Below are 14,862 nucleotides of genomic sequence, written 5' to 3' on the forward strand. Positions count from 1 at the left end.
CAAATTGAAGGAGCAAAGGGCAGTCCCCACTGAAACCCTCCAGGAGCTGAGAGCCTGCAGAAAGCCTTAGGAGAGAGGCCTCTAAAAGCTTTAGAGCTCCGTCCTGCATGTGAACCAGGAATTCCGGAGGCGAAGCCACACTGAGAGAGGAAATATACCCTTCCTGAGAAGGCCAATTCCTACCAGGTTCTAACAGGGATTCTCACTCGTGCAGTGCCATATTCAAACTCTATTAGCCGGACCCACACACCGAGTCCATGCCCTTTTAAAAATTGTTCAGGGTCTATGAAAAATTTCTCACTGATTCAAGTAACCACTGCTAATATTACATTGCTGTCAATTCACTCAAATGCACATGTGGATAGACAGACAGGAAGGCAGCCAGATAGATAAATAGATACATAGTTACCCTGGGCAGCCTTTCTGTGGCTAAATGTACACTGTCTATTACAATATTTGAAATATGTAATGTTTGTACAGTTATTATTACCTGGCTGGAAAGCATCAATTTACTTTCATAATTCATACAAAAAAATGTTTCATTCAAAATAACAATATGCAATTGAAAAATGGGTATAACTCTTTTTTGATAAACATAATTGTATATATTTATTATGTGAAATATGATTTTATCTCTTTACTAGAAACCCAGTACATGAAATTCATGCAGGGAGAGGGGGTTCCTTCAGCCCAGCCTGCACCCTCTCCAATTGGGGACCCCTTCTGGGACGTCTGACTGCCGGTTTAGGCCTGATACCTGTGGGATCGGGCCTAAACCAGCAATCAGAGATGCCTCTTACAACTCCTGGCTCCTAACCGCCTACCTGCCTGACTGCCTGATCACCCCTAACTACCTGTGCCTGTCTTCCTGAGTACCCCTAACTACCTGTGCCTGCCTGCCTGATTGTCCCTAACCCCTCTGCCTGGCAGCCTGCCTGTCTAATTGCCCCTAACTGCCTGCCTGATCACCCCTAACTGCCCTCCCCTGCCGGCCTGATCTCGCCCCCAACTGCCCTTCCCTGCCAGCCTGATCTCACCCCCAACTACCTTCCTCTGTCAGCCTGATCTAGCCCCCAACTACCTTCCTCTGTCAGCCTGATCTAGCCCCCAAGTACCCTCCCCAGCTGGCCTGGTCTTGCCTCCAACTGCCTTCCCCTGCTGGCCTGGTTGCCCACAACTGCCCTCCCCTTCCAGCCTTATCTCAGCCCCAATGGCCCTCCCATACCAGCCTGATCACCCCTAACTGCACTTCCCTGTAGGACTGATCTCTCCCCCAACTGCCCTCCCCTGCAGGTCTTATATCTCCCCCAACTATCCTTCCCTGCTGGCCAATTTGGTTCCAATTGGTCAGTTTGTATGCCAGCAGTGTCAAAAGCTCCAGCTCCTAAGCAGCCATTGGCTCTTCAAAGGTCACCCAGATTTGGTTCTGATTGGTCAGTTTCTATGCCAGTCAGTGTCAAAAGCTCTGCCTTCTTGGCACCCATTGGCCCCTCACAGGTCACCCAGTTTTGGTTCTGATTGGTTGGTTTCTATGCCAGTCAGCATGTCCGGGCCTATCTCTGAGCTTTATCAGAGAGGCAGAGGTGATCACCAGCCACCCCAGAGGACTGGAGAGAAACAGAGGCACAGCTGCTGGCAAAGCCCAGAGAGAAAGAGAGAGGCAATGGCTGATCAACAGCTGCCACGGAGGTTGAGGATCAGACTCTGCCTCTCTCTGGGTTTCTCTCCGGGCCTCTCTCTGGTGGTCCAGCAACCCAGCACTGACTGCAGGACTGACTTCCAGTGTTCAGTGGAGCCTTCGGTCGTTCATTATGGACCCTGGGTTTTTATATTTTAGGATAATTTTTTAAATGTTTTTATTGATTTTTAGCGAGAGAAGAAGAGGAAGGGATAGAGAGATAGAAACATCAGTGATAGAGATACATGGATTAGCTGCCTACTGGGGATCCAGCCCACAACACAGACATGTGGCTTCATCAGGAATCAATCTGATGACCTCTTGTTTCATGGGTTGTTTTTTGGTGGAGTTGATGGAGTGATGAAAATTTCTTCTTGATTATAGCGATGGTTACACAAATATATATAAAACCATTACATTGTACCTTTTGAATTTGTGAATTGTATGGCATATAATCTATATCCCAATAAACCAGTCTGGTTGAGTTTTTTTTTTATTTTTTTTTTAAGAAGATTATATAGCCTGCACTCATGTGCTGGTGGTGATTTAATCAATCTTGTCATCTTCTGAGGACTCCCTTTTTCTCTCTAAGACTTTTTCTTTTCAATCTATCTCCAATTTCTAACTACTATTCATTATTATGTACAGCAGTATAGGTGACCAGGTTTCTGTCCTATCTTTGCATAATTCAACAACCCTTTAATATATTTGCTGAACAAAGGTCATCTTCTAGGTGTCATCACTACAGAAAACCTTCCCAAATTAGCACATCCCTGCATGCATAGTGTTAAGTCTCATCCATGAAGTCCATGGAGGATTCGATCAGAATCTATGGTGAACTGAGCAAAAGGAATGGGATTGGTGTTGTATGTAAATTTTATTCACCTGTGAAAACCCCTTGCAGTCCTGTGTCTGTTCTAATAGAAACAGTGTACCTACTTAATCAGGTACATTACTTTTCCTACAAAGCCAAGGGATTAAGAGATGACTTATTTACTATAAGAAATTATCTTTCTTACCTTCATTCCTTTTTTTTTACTTCAGATTATTCTGTCTACCTGCATTTGATAATGAGACTTTAAATTATGGCAGGCTAGAGATAAGGGAAACCTTCCCCCTACATAACACCTATAAATGCCAAAAGAAATATTACTACCATTTTGAAATATATCAGTGTGTTTGCAAGAACATAAAGTTGAAAGAATCAAATATAAAAAAGTGGAAGAAAATCATGGTAGTACCTGGAAGCTGAACCTGTGACCATTCTGAAGCATGTGCCCATCTTTGACTCTTAATGACCATAAGAAGAGCAGAGGAGCAAGTCTTAGTGCTGAGATTGGTAGGCTTTACTAATTGGAAACTTAGAATGAATTGGATATCCTCCCAGGGAAGGATAGGCTAATAAGTATCTGTTTACAGCAGAGGAAAAATTACCTGATTGACCTGCATTAGAATTTAAAAATAAAACCTTTCTCTTACCTGAGCATTGGATTGAACTTACCTACATTACAGGTGTGGTTTCAGAAACTACATAAAATGGGCTGGTGTGGATAGGGCCCCAGGCACCTGGCAGCAGCAAGTCCTTTTTGTAAGGCTGTGTTCAACTCGGACTCAGAGGATTCCCACAGAACAGTCCAGAGAAACATGGGGCCAAAACACAAACTCAGAAAAGGGTGCAGCCCCACACAAGCAAGAGGTAGAAAGTAACAAACAAATGTCAGAAAGACCCACTAGGATCAGACACTGTAATTTTGAGCTCAGGTTATAAAACTAAATGTTTACACTGTTTAATAATATAAGAAAGAATACTTCAAGAGACAAGATGTCATAAAACACTATAAAGCAGAGTTTGGAAAGAAAAATTTTTAAGCACAAAAGGTTTTCTTGAATGGATAATATAATTAACCTTTACAATATGACAATAACTTTCATTGTGATAGTTGTCATGTTAATTGTTGACTGTTCACTATCACATACACACCTAAGTAAAAGAAGTATGTGTCCATCATTTTACTTTTTATCCAATCCCAGAAGTTTCCCCACTTTGCTTTCTCCCGCCTCCCTAATCTATCACCAGTGCATTTCATGTAACCCACTTATGTCTCCACCTTTAATTGTAATGTTTAAAACAAGGTGAAAAACTGCCATTCTCTTTAGCTCTATCCCAATACATTCTGCTTCCCAGCAGTTGTCAACAGTTTGACTCAAATAAACTCACAAAATTCTCTACAGGCTTGAATGTTTATAAGTTAACAAAATCCCAAGCCTTTAATACAGTTCAAAACTCACTGGTGACCTGGCTGGCGTGGCTCAATGGTTGAATATCAACCTATGAACCAGGAGGTTGCAGTTCAATTCCCAGTCAGGGCACTTGCCTGGGTTGCCAGCTTGATCCCTAATAGGGGGCAAGCAGGAGGCAGCTGATCAATGATTATCTCTCATCAGTGATGTTTTTATCTCTCTCTCCCTCTCCATTCCTATCTGAAACCAATAAAAATATATTTAAAAAAGCAACAACTCACTAGTGGAGATCCATCATTAAATTATCAAAAATGTCTGTTTATTTTTTTAAACTTGAATGCATAGGTATCTTACCTAATAATAGACAAACATTTAAATTGACCGTACCTTCACTATGCTAACCAGCCAATCAAGAGAGTATGCAAATTAACCCCCAGTTAATTTGCATAGGTAGGCTCCAAGCCAAGGAGCAAAGCCTGATGGCTCCGGGTGAAGCAGTGAAGCCCGATGGAAGCCCTGTGTGTTTATGTCTCCCGTCAGGCCCCAGCAGCCCCAAGCCCTGCCACCTGGGTGCTGGGGCTGCTGGGGGCCAGATTGGAGACACAAACACGCAGGGGAGCCTGTCACCCAGCAGCCCCAAGCCACTCTAGCAGGCCTATCATGGACCCGGCCTGGAGCCGCGGGGCAGAGCAGCAAGGCAAAACCCACCCACCCCATTGTGGGACGATTGCGGCAGTGTCTGGGACTGTGGACCAGGCCAGGCCCCAGGGGGCGAGCAGGAAGGCATGACCCGCCCACTCCAGCAGGCTGATGCAGCTTAGCCTCTCTGCCGCCGCAGCCTTTGCAGTTACAGTGTTCAGACCCAGGCCCCCAGCCTGCCCTGGGCTCTGCTCAAGGAGGGGCTTGGGGCCTGGGGTCTATTAAACTTTACTGGAGCTGCTCCCCACACCCCCAGCCCCTGTCCCAGAACCACAATGCCTGCAGCAAGGTGCTCCAGCAGAGTACTGACAGGTGGGCGGCTGGAGAGCCATGGAAGGGTGGGGCCACCAGAGCCAAGCTCCCCTGGGCCTGAGAAGAGAGCCTGTAGGAAGAGGAAGCTCAGGCAAAGAGCCAGCCAGGAGCCATGGCCATGGGGTCTGCAGGCATCCTGGGCAAGCGCCAGGGCTTCAGCAAAGTGGCTGGCCAGGAGGTGGGCAGCCCAAGGGGCGCAGAGCAGCGCCAAAGTGGGGTGCACTGGAGGGGGCTCAGGCCTGGACAGGGTGCTGGTAGGCGGGGACTGCCTCACCTGTGGAGAGCAATGGCCCCAAGATGCAGGAAACTAGAGGCAATGACTGCCTGCATGGAAGGACGCCCGGGCGAAGGGCGCTGACTCACAGCCCTGAGGCTGGGGTGGAGGGGCGGTGCCACCTCAGTGGAGGAGCGCGCAATGCTGAGTACCCCACTGCAGCGGTTTGATGAAGCTCCCAGCCTAACTGGGCTTCACCGAGGCCTGCGCACTTGAGAGGCCAGGACTCCTGCTCCCGCCTTGGCTCAAAAGCAAGCCTGCACCCACCCTGCACCCAGTTCCCACTCCGCCCCCAGTTCTCGCCCTGCCCCATGGGGGGTGCACACCTGCATGGTGAGTGCAAGCCTACCACCTGATCCCCAGAAGGGAGAGCTGTAAAGAAGGGGTGAGGCCGGGGGTGAGGAAAGAATGCGGAGCATTCAGGATGAAGAGGTGCTTGAGAAGAAGGCTTAGAAGCCTGATGGGGAGGTTTGTTCTGTTTGTCCCACAGCTGCCCCTTAGGAAGGGCAGAGGTAACACGGCTGTAAGGGCTCCCTGCTTGCTGAGTCCAGTTCCGCAGCCAACTGGAATTGGCCTCAGTTTCCTGGTCTGTAAAATGGATTAAGCGTGTCCCAGTGCCTTTGCTGAGCTTTGAGGGCCAATTGAGATACTATATACAGAAAATGAGGGAAGATGTGAGAAAGAAAAGGAAGGGCAAGCAACACAAAAGAAAGATTGGAAGGAACCTGTAAACCTATTGTCACTTAAATAGGGAATATAGTCAATAGTGTTGTAATGACGGAATGAAGCCAGGTGGGTACTGGAAATATCAGGGAACACTTTGTAAAGGATATGATTGCCTAACCACTATTCTGTAACTAATATAAAACCTGAAAATAATACAAAATAATATTGAATGTAAATAAATGAAAATAGGAGTGAACTTTTTCTAAATTTCAAAGTTTAAATAAAGCCTGTAAAGGAAGTAAGGGGGAGAATAAAAATAGTGTCTTTTATTATACCACTTTATTGTCTTTTCAGTAAATGAAAAAGACAGTTGTCTTTATATGGTGCTTTTATACTTTTCTAAGTCATTATCTCATTTGATGTTCAGGGCAGCTTAAAGACAAGATAATTATTCCCTCCACTATTCAAAGAAAGGAAATCTTGGTGCCTGGCCCCAATGATTCAATCGTCAAGCCCTTATTGTAAAGCAGGGTTAGTGAAATTTTCTGTGAAGTGTCATATCTATACTAATAAAAGCCTTGGGGGTGATCCAGCCAGCAGGGGAGGGCAGTTGGGGATAATCAGGCTGGCAAGGGAGTAGTTAGGGGGCAATCAGGCTGGCAGGCTGAAGCAGTTAGGGGCAATCAGGCAGGCAGGCAGGCCAGTGGTTAGGAGACAGCAGTCCAGGATTGTGAGAGGGATGTTCAACTGCCGGTTTAGGCCCGAGCCCAGCAGTCAGACATCCTGGGATCAGGTCTGCGGGACATCCAGGACCATCCTGTGATCAGGCTTAAACCAGCAGTCGACATCCCCCAAAGGGTCCGAGAATGGAAAGGGTGCAGGACCGGCTGAGGGTCACCCTCCCTCCAGTGCACGAATTTTGTGCACCAGGCCACTAGTCCTATATAATAAAAGCCTAATATGCTAAGTGTCTGGTCATCGAGTTGTCCATTCAACCAATCAAAGCGTAATATGCTAATGATATACTAAGGCTGCTCAACCGCTTGGTGTGACGTGTACTGACCACCAAGGGGCAGATGCTCCAACCGATAGGTTGGCTTGCTGCTGAGGTCCGTCCAATAGGGACTGAGCCAGATGGGCCGGACATGCCCTGGAGCCCTCCAATGGTCCCTTCCAGGCTGGCCAACCTCCCACATCTCTCCTTGGCCCTGATCATGCATTGGTGGTGTCCCTCAGCCTGGCTGGCACTCTCTTGTAATCTGGAACCCCTTGGGGGATGTCGGAGAGCCAGTTCCAGCCCGATCCTGCAGGCCAGGCCAAGGGACCCCACTGGTGCACGAATTCATGCACCTGGCCTCTAGTGTTTATTTAAAAGTTGTTGACTGCACATTCTAGTGTCCTTGTTTTTTGTTTTGTTTTTGCATTAAGGGGCTACAATGAAGGGAACACTAGGAATGCTGACAATGAAAGAATAATTGGCTCTCTGGGAGATAAAGGATAAATCAATATTATATAACAGATCAGCAGACTTAGGACAGACCAGATGTCTCCTGGTTGGAATATTTACATATTTAAAGAAAAAAGGGGCCACACAGAAGAGGCATCAGTTAACCACGAAGATGCAAGAAGAGAAGGCATATCCTGGGCAAATGATAACAATTATGAATTAAAAAGGGGACCCTAGTCTTTGGACTGGAAGTTATTGATGTCCCACTGGAAAGGCTGACCCTTAGCTTTGGTGTCAGGGAGCCCTCAAGTCTTCTGATCTGAATGGAGAGTCCAACTCTATTGTGACAATGAACAATAACTATGCTCACCTGTAGCCATCAAACATTCAGCTCATCTAACTCCCTTGTTTTGATTTCATGCTCACCAAGAAATCTGTTTCCTTTTCTGTATTTGGTCCTTGTTGCTGTAATATTTGACAATTAATCCATAAAACAAATTTTGATTATCTTTACTGCATGGCCACATAGTTTGGTCACTGGGAGCCAATGAGCCAAACCTGTTGACTCAAATCTTCACAATTTGTGTGAAAGTTGTATTTCTTAGTGCATATAAATAAACTAGAGGCCTGGTACATGAAAATTTGTGCGCTGGGTGGGGGAGTGGGGAGTCCGTCAACCCGGCCTGCCCCCTCTCACAGTCTGGGAGTCCTCAGGGGATGTCCTACTGACGGCTTAGGCCCGCTCCTCTGTGAGAGGTGACGGGCCCATCAGGTGAAGGCGCCCATCACCCCCTCGCTACCGCTGCCTCTGGCCTCTCTCTGCAGGAGTCAACTGGGCCTATCAGGGGAAGGCGACTCCCCCATCACGCCTCTGCTGCTGCCACTGCTGGCTGACACGGCTGCCTGAGCCTTAGCCCTCACAGACACCACAGCTTGCCTGAGCCTCGGGCTGGCCCTGGGCTGCAGCAGCCGCCATCCCCAGCTTGCCTGAGCATCAGGCAGCTGCTGCAGCTTTGTCAGGAAGGACCTCTGAAGGACATCTGCTCTAATTAGCATATTACCCTTTTATTAGTATATATTGATCCTTTTGGTATATATAAAAAAGTAAATATAAAGTAAAAAAGGGCCGTAACTGGTTTGGCTCAGTGGATAGAGCATCAGCCTGTAGACTGAAAGGTCCCAGGTTCGATTCCAGCCAAGGGCATTTACCTTGGTTGTGGGTACATCCCCAGTGGGAGGTGTGCAGGTGGCAGCTGATCAATGTTTCTTTCTCATTGATTTTCTAACTCTCTATCCCTCTACCTTCCTCTTTGTAAAAAATCAATAAAACATATTTTTTAAAAAAGTAAAAAAGGTTTTTCTTGAATGGATAATATAATTAACCTTGACAGTTAAGTCAGAAAATAACATAATCCTGGAAAAAGTAATTGTGAAGATAGTTCTGAATAAGGTATCAAATATCCTATCTAATAAAAGAGAAACATGCAAATTGACCATAACCCCGACACCCTTCCCATTGGTTAATCAGCAGGATATATGCAAATTAACTGCCAACCAAGATGGCGGCTGGCAGCCAGGCAGCTGAAGTGAATAGGAGGCTTGCTTGCTCAAGTGACGGAGAAAGCCAAGGTTCCCCGCCTTTCGCTGCTGGCCTCTGAGCTGCAACTCTAAGAAACAATGTTGCAAATATAGAAGCTAAACATTCCCCAGAAACCTGCCTTCAGCCAGCTGGGCTTCAGCCAGCAGGATTGCAACAGTGTTTCAATTATAGAACCCAAACAAACCCAGATCCCAGCTTTCAGCAGCAGAGGTCTCAGAGCTGGAGCCGGGCCTAAGAGCTAAAGCCGGCTCTCAGCTCCAGTGACAGCCATCGAAGGTAAATAAATCCCAGAATTAAAAAAAAAAAAGAAAAAAAGGAGAGGTTGGGAGCCTCAGTTGCCCACCAGCCTGAAAACGACCCTCAGCCCCTCACACAGACTGGCCAGGCACCCCAGTGGGGACCCTCACCCTGAAGCAACAAGATGGCAGCTAATTTGCATACTGAAGGCAGGCGGCAGCGGGCAAGGCTGTCCACGGTCCGGTACCAGATCTGTGACCCCGCCGGGTGGGGGGCAATGCTTGAGGCTGTCCGAGGTCCGGGACCCGGATCTGTGACCCTGCCGGGTGGGGGGCAGTGCTAGAGGCTGTCCGCAGTCTGGGATCCTGATCTGTGACCTGGCGGGCGGGGGGCAGTGCTTGAGGCTCTCTACACTCTGGACCCAGATCTGTGACCTGGTGGGAGGGGGGCAGTACTTGAGGCTGTCTGCGGTCCGGACCTGGATCCATGACCTGGCTTGTGGGGGGGAGTGCTTGAGGCTGTCCGTGGTCCCGGGACCCGGATCTGTGACCCTGCCGGGCGGGGGGCAATGCTTGAGGCTGTCCATGTGACCAAGACACGAATCTGTGACCCTGCCGTGCAGGGGGCAGCGCTTGAGGCTGTCCACGGGACCAAGACATGGATCCGTGACCCTGCCGGGCTGGGGGCAGCACTTGAGACTGTCCACGGTCCCGGAACCCGGATCCGTGACCCTTCCCAGTGGGGCAGCAGCTCACACAGGGGTGGATCGGCTGGGGTTGGGCAGGGCAGGACACCTGGCTTCCGCCCAGCCCCAGTCACTCTGGGCAGGTAGCAGCGCAGAGAGCCTCTGGACAGGGGAGGCAGGCCAGCAGAGGGCGGCCTGTACTCCCCACATGGCGGTGGTGACAGCTGTGAGCGCACCAAGTGGAGCCTCAGGCAGAGCTGAAGTAGCTCCTGCAGGCCATCAGCGTCCAGGAGTGGCTGCGCAAGATCTGCCTCCCGGCCCAGAAGGTGCAGGATCACAGGGACAGCCACCATGGTGGGCCAGACTGACGTCCTCCTGGCCGCACCACGGGGGTTTGCAGATCTGCAAAGCCAAAGGACTCTGGTGTGCACATCCCCCCCTCCCCCCGCCCCCGGCATGTGAACATCCCCCAGCACACTGTCACCCTCCCACGCCTGCAACAGTTGCAAACCAAGGGGTGCACAAGTTCCCCCCGCCTCTCCACCGCACTTCCATCAACCTGGCATGCCTAACACCCCCACAGGATGTGCACACATCCCCTCTGATGCACTCACATCCTTTGGAGAGTGTCTGGGTATTCCAGGTGCTGAGGGTGGGCGCCTGTGAGATGACAATGGGAGGGCAGAGTGGTGATGCCCTGTTCCCACGGAGGCCATTGCAGCTACGAGACCACTTCTGGGGGGTTAATGCAGGTGCTGAGGCAGGAGCAGGTGCAGACAGACACACCTGGTGGGCACAGGCGGCCCTCGCTGAGGTGCCTTTGGTCAGCGTTCAAGATCAAGAACCCAGAGGCAGAGAGGAATTCTGTCCTTTCAGTGAAACAGTGGGATAGTCAGGGCGACTGTAGAGCAGGAATGTGCACTTTGGGTGCCAGCACCCAAGAGCGAAGGCTGCCCTGACTGAGCCTCGCTTGCTTGGGGCCTAGCGCACTCCTGCCGGGCAGTGGGAGACAGGATGTGCTTTTCCAAATTAATGAGAGAAAACGTTGATTCTCCTGCTGCCCACGAAGGTGGAAAGTGAAGTGGGGAGACATGTGGGGAGTGAGCGAGGTTCCCTGTCTGGGGGTTCCAAATCTGCTGTTGGTTTCTTTCACTGCTGACTAGAGATATACAGGGTGTCCCCCCAAAATGTATACACACTTTGAATACCTACTAATTCCAATGGTTTTAAGCATAAGAAAGAAACAACAATGGAGCTGTTATCTGTTAAAAGTGTGGGCACAAACAGGTAGTTGGACATTCCTTGAGGAGTTTCAGATTGGAGAGGGTGAAGGCCAGTCTGAGGGGCCCCTTTCCTCCCCACCCCCACCCCAGTGCACGAATTTCGTGCACCGGGTTACTAGTCCTATCTAATAATAGAGAAGCATGGTAATTAACCGTAACTTCGTTACCCTTCCCATTGGCTTTTCAGCGAGATATGCAAATGAACTGCCAGCCAAAATGGCGGCCGACAGCCAGGCAGCTGAAGCGAACATGAGGCTTGCTTACTCCAGTGACGGAGGAAGCCAAGGTTCCCCGCCTGCCGCAGCCCAGCTCTGAGCTCCGGATGCAACAATGTGGCAATTATAGAACCTAAACTAACCCCAGGTACCTACTTTCAGCCAGCGCGACCTGAGATCTTAGAGCGGCCAGTGATGGCAACAGAGTTTCAATTATAGAATCCAAACAAACCAAGATACCTGCTTTCAGCCGGCAACAGCCTCAGAGCTGGAGCCAGCTCTCAGCTCCAGTGACAGCTATAGAAGGTAAATAAATCCCAGAATTAAAAAAAAAAAAAAGAAAAAAGGAGAGGCTGGAGCTTCTGTTGCCCACCAGCTTAAAAACAGCCCTTAGCCCTTCACCCAGACTGGCCAGGCACCCCAGTGGGGACCCCCACCCTGAAGGGGGTGTGACCAGCTGCAAACAGCCATCATCCCCCTCATCCAGTTGGGCCAGGCACCCAAGCAGGACCCCCACCCTGATCCGGGACACCATTCAGGGCAAACCAGCTGGCCCCCACCCATGCACCAGGCCTCTCTCCTATATAGTAAACGGGTAATATGCAAACTGACCCTAACAGCAGAAGGACTGGGAATGACTGGTCACTATGACACACACTGACCACCAGGGGGCAGACGCTCAATGCAGAAGCTGCCTCCTGGTGGTCAGTGTGCTCTCACATGGGGGAGCTCTGCTCAACCACAAGCCAGGCTGATGGCTGCCAGTACAGCGGTGGTGGTGGGAGCCTCTCCTGCCTCCTCAGCAGCGCTTAGGGTGTCCGACTGAAGTTTAGGCCTGCTCCCTACTGGCAAGTGGACATCCCCCGAGGGCTGCCAGGCTGCCAGAGGGATGTCTGATTGCCATCTTAGGCCCAATCTCTTGGGGAGCGGGCCTAAGCGAGCAGGTGGTCATCCCCTGAGGGGTCCCAGACTGTGAGAGGGCACAGGCCGGGCTGAAGGACCCCCCCGCCCCCTCGCGAGTGCACACATTTTTGTGCACTGAACCTCTAGTATAGAATAACAAGTCAAAGATATGGTAACTAAGAAAAAGCATTCCAAAGAGGAGGGAGGTACAGTATTCAAGGAAATAATACCTGGAACATTCCAGAATTGACAAATGTTATGGTTTTTCAGCTTAAAAAGTTACTGTGAATCCTGAGCAAAACAAATGAAAAGAAATTTATTTCTAGATACATCATAGTGAAACAAAGACAACGATATGATGTCAAAAGAAGCCAAAAACAAGTGATACATTCTTTAAAAAGCAGTAAATCATAATTCATGAGGTTTACAACAATATAAGGTCAGAATATTTTTGAAATATTGGGAAAAATAGCTGTCAACCTAGATTTTATACCCCAAATAAACCATTATGAAATAATGGTTAGGGTAAAATAAAGACATTTGGGGTAAAATAAAGACATTTTCAGATATGCAAACACAGAGGCAGTTATTTAAACAAGAAATTCCCAGGAAAGGTGCTTTTAAAAAGCAAATTTTAATATCACATAGATGATTCCAGAAGGAAAGCTTGGGTGCAGTAAGTAACAAAGAAGAAAGATTACAACAAATATATGGGTTCATGTAAACATATATAATAGAACTGCAAGTGCATGTTTTTTTCATTTTCTAGGATTTTTATCAGAGGGAGTTTCCAAGGAGTATAAACCATAGATGCAATACTACTATGCTTACATTACTAAGATTGTGAAACTTTTTTTGTACATTTTAGACCAAAATAAAACTCTGGGGGAGATAGGTTTGAAGATGGCTGCCAACAGGAAGATAGTGCGTGAGTGAGAGAAAGAAGGGAAAGTGTGTGGTCACAGAGGGAGTGTTTGTTTGTGAGTTGAGGGGCAGCTATACTCCAGGGGACTGTGGGGGATTGCTGGACAGGGTTTCCCTGCTCCTGGGATCCTCCCGAAGCGACCAGCTCTGATGTGGAGACTGAGCCATCTTGAAGGAGAGAGTGGATGTTGTTGGAAGCCTGAAAATCCCAGGAATCTACAACAATGGCACCCAGCAAACAGTTGCGAACCCGGGAACACCGGTCCCCAAAGGGCACAGTCACAGGGATTCAGAGGAGCTTTATACCCCCTCACTGACGGGTAAGATTTCTCCTGGGATAAGGTGAGGCCTGTGTCGAGCAGGAGACAGAAATGTGCATGGTGGGAGCTGGAGGATCCAGGGAAGTCTGTGCCCAGAGTCTGCAGCCACTGGGGCTGGCATGATCAGGGAAAGTGGAAGGGGATCTGCAGGGCTGCTAACACAGGGAACACTAAAAAGCAACCTGTAGCTGAACTGGGTGCAAAAGGGCAGCCTAAAATTTTTAACAGTGTGCCTGCTGCTTAGACCCAAGGGAAAAAGAAGACTGCACAGACTTCCTCCACAGAGCCGGAGTTCGCGCACTTACTCTGGCACTTCTCTCTCTCTCTCTCTCTCTCTCTCTCTCTCTCTCTCTCTCTCTCTCTCTCTCTCCTCTTTAAATCCTTACTTTTGATTACTAAGCCCAATACATAGGATCACCCAATTGCGGACACTCTAAGAAACTGCAGGGGATAGTTGTTTTTCTAGAACCTGGGGATCAGAGCGGGGAATAATCATAAGAGAACCAGCTCTCCAGCAGCCCATTCCCCCAAACCAGTATTAAGTGCCACAGGGAAAACAAAATCTAAACACCAGGAGGTCAATCCAGAAACCTATAGACACGGAGGTCAATCCAGAAACACTGCCACCCAGGGGTTGAATCACAAATTGACTCTTGTGTAACCACAAATAAAGGAGCATAAGAAACAAAGAAGTACTGCCTGCATGAAAATCAGGACTGTGGCCTACAACACTGAGGAGCAGTGGAATGCAGGGAAGCTCAATACTGTCCTGACTAGGAAACAGATGTGCCAAGCAGAACAGTAGAGGAAGTGAATGACCTTCACTACTGCACATTTTTATGTTTATTTTCATCGTTTACTTAAGAAAGTAAATTTGTTTTTCTTTTTTCCTCACTTGATTTTACCTTTTTAATTATTACATTTTTATTTTTAACCTGTATTATTATTACCACTACTATTTTACTGGTGTTTTTTTTTATGTGTATTTTATTTTCTCTTCATTTTACTTTGGGACTAGTGTTCTACATTCTATTTTCATCTTGCCTCTAGCATCATTTTACTCTATGTCAACTTTACCTTTATGCCAACACTCTCTTCCTCACTTTTCCCCTTTTGTTGTCCTGTTTCTCTTACCGTATTCCTGCTTTAGAGTTTCCTTATTCCTTCTTTTTAACCCTGTTAAAATTTCACCCTACTTATGTATTTAATTTCCAATCCCCTGTTCTAAGTCCATATACACCTCTCTCTTCTCCCTCTTCACTATCCAATTTTTTCTCTCTCTGTCATTTTGTTGTTGTTTGCTTGATTGTTGCTTATATTGGCTTTTTTTATGCTTGTTTGTGACATTGTTTCGCTTTTTGTTTTTGTTTTTTTGTTT

Source organism: Myotis nattereri (assembly GCF_964212035.1).
Source record: "Myotis nattereri genome assembly, chromosome: 3".
In the NCBI taxonomy this organism is placed as follows: domain Eukaryota; kingdom Metazoa; phylum Chordata; class Mammalia; order Chiroptera; family Vespertilionidae; genus Myotis; species Myotis nattereri.